The sequence below is a fragment of the Pinus tabuliformis genome, chromosome Q (assembly GCF_031772625.1).
Source record: "Pinus tabuliformis cultivar Carrire ecotype Pingquan chromosome Q, CPIR1, whole genome shotgun sequence".
Classification (NCBI taxonomy): Eukaryota; Viridiplantae; Streptophyta; class Pinopsida; order Pinales; family Pinaceae; genus Pinus; species Pinus tabuliformis.
In genome coordinates, this window is record NC_142296.1 from 58,304,704 (window position 1) to 58,307,562 (window position 2,859).

General features: G+C 42.7%; 1 pseudogene; it reads right to left on the reverse strand.

Annotated features, from left to right (window-relative positions):
* Positions 1-2,019: 2,019 nt before the first annotated feature.
* Positions 2,020-2,463, reverse strand: LOC149218283 (cytochrome P450 71AU50 pseudogene; annotated as a pseudogene).
* Between the last annotated feature and the right edge of the window lie 396 nt (positions 2,464-2,859).

A 2,859-nucleotide genomic window follows, 5' to 3' on the forward strand; every position in this document is an offset into this window, starting at 1 on the left:
ATATGTCAGTTGAGGTTTAAAGGCAAAGAGCCCACCGAATGAAGCATTGATGCCGACTGCCAGATCGCCAAGAAAGATGGAGAAATAGTTATTGATGCCAATTTAATAGTTTTTCAGTTTTTCTTAGATATTTAGATTAGATTAGTATTTATAGACCCTTTCATTGTTTTGGAAAGGGTCGTAAAATTTTGTACTAGACTTAAAGGCTGAAGTTTGCACTACTGTGCTTCAGCCTATATTCTTTTGTGAAACTCGACCGATAGTCCTTAATTTGACGAGAAGGCTGTTTTATGCATTTGTGCACTATTGTCTCTTGTTTGGAATGCTTTCTGGTTTGAAGGAAGGACTGTGACGTAGCGATTTATATAATGGATTGTTGAGCAGCTTACATGGTACTTTTATCTGCATCTGTCCTCTTTCCTTTCATATGAATTGCTGTGTCATTACCTTTTGCTATCGTTGAATACATGTATGCGCTGTAACAGCAAATCTTCATTTCATTCTACTATTGGATGTTTTGTGATATGCCTTTCTTTTAATCATGCATGTAGCAATGATATGAATGACAATGTGTAGTAATGCCTGCCTTAAAGCACAGATTATCAAACGCTACGCTTTGAAAGATTGATAAGTCCCGGGATTAGATTATAATTAATATATATTTCGCTGATAGTTTTAGTTGTTCCCTTATCACTATCATACCTCATAAGTTACTCGTCCATCCCACTTTTATCCATTATTGGGAAACTGGTCCCATTATCCCCAGTCGGAGCCACTATTCCAAACGGAAAAGGAGCTGTACTAAGGTCCGGACCGGGTGGTTTCCCCTTTGTTGTGGCAGCGATTTTCGAGGCCTCAACAGACACCTAATCCTCTATGGGTTGGTGTGGAATGTGAACAGCCATGAGAGTCCAAGAGACCTTGGGATGTGGAACCTAACGTCCCACAAATGTACTATAAATGTATATCATGTCAATAATATTGCATTCAATGTTTATCATCGACCTTTGTTGTTTACATCCATGTGACTTTAACATGGTATCAGAGCGGGCGATCTCCTGCCCTACTCATATTTGAGCCACTTGTTTTGTGGCCTCTCTATGCATATTTGGAAGAGCGTTTCTGAGCGAGCGGGCATCTTGAACTGAGTTTTGTGATTGCTCTAGTTGACTATTGAATAACATAATTCCTGCACTGTGTGCATACCATGTTGAACGCTGCACTATTTGAACGTTGCACTGTCCTATTGATCTAACATTCTAGATGCTTTGTCATCTATTTTTGAGTTGGGATCTCTCCATACAATCTACCTGCAAAAGCGTTGTGAGCTCAATTATCTTTGGGTACCCTCTGTTGGTTTCCCTTGCGGCATCAAAGAGATAAAAAAACGCTCCTTCCTGCTCAAACCTACCATCAAATCTGTCACCACTGCCCCTTGAAGGAACTGTTACAACCTTTCTGCGTACTGGTGTCACTGGTATATTCCTGGCTATAACATTCAGTTTTGTCAGCCATGCCAGGCTAGTGCTATAGTGTAAGGCACAAGCAAATCACATTATTAAGGGTTGTCCGAGACCGAACGTTACTTCTTTTGCTGCGACTGGACTGCTCTGGCAATGTCAGCTACTTGTTCTGCATATAATCTTCGCATCATATGCATTTTATATTCCCTGCCTGAACGTTGTTGGGTAAATGACTCATCTCCACCCATATTCGATGAACAGTCGATCTCCATACTCATATCCACTGCATATGTTGTGTATCACTAGCGTGGAATGCTGTGTATCATTGGCGTGAATATTGTGGTGTTGAATGTTGTGGAATGTTGTGTTGAATGCTATTAAATGCACAGCGGAATCACACACCGCTCCTCTGCATTTCTCTGTCCCCGACAGTCACACATTTTATGAATACATAGCACCATTATGCTCGTAGCAATTCCATCTCCCCACAGTCGGCCCTACGAATAGTCGACCCTCCGAATAGTCGGCCCTTCGACCCTCCATTAGCTCAGTGGTATCATCTCCTTCCTACTTCGAATGGCATCTGCTCGAAATTCTTAACTTTTTCATCCATGAAGTTATCTTGCATGAATCTCTCCGGCATGAACCGCTCTGGATCCTCCCATGACTTTGGGTTCCTTCCTATAGCCCACATGTTCACCAAAACACGAGTGTTTCTGGGGATTTCATAGCCTAACACATTGCAGGCTTCTTCAGAAAAGTGGGGAATGGCAAGCGGCGCTGGTGGATGGAGTCTAAGCGTTTCTCTCACCACAGCTTGTAAATAAGGGAGGCGAGGAAGATCAGATTCACGCACCATGCGCCCCATTCCAACAACACGTTGCAGCTCGTCCTGAAGCTTCTGGAGCACTGGTGGGTTCCTCAACAATTCGGACATTGCCCACTCTATTCCTACAGCCGACGTGTCCGTGCCAGCGGCCAACATATCCTGCCATCTCATCATAAACAATAAGCTGCAAGAAAAACATCTACCAGATCTCATGTGACATTGGGGTCTTTCTAGGCAACATGTTCGTCTACTATTTTCTCAAGGAACTCGTCTTGTACGTGATGTATTTTCTTGATGTGCATCCAGGCCAAGTATCGTCCACATTATCATGATAGGGGACATAGTCTCTCATTAATGGTGAACAAAAGTCGATTTGACCGATCAGCCCACCACCTCATGGCACCTCGTTGGAAGTCCCAAAGACATCGATGTACCAGCTCTCGTTTCCATTATTTATCGATGTGAATGAAGATCGAGACAAATTAAAAGAGCCTTGTGCTGTGAATAGCTCTCAGAGACTACAGTGAGTTTGAATGAAGATATGCTGAAAGGATTGTAGAGGTTGGA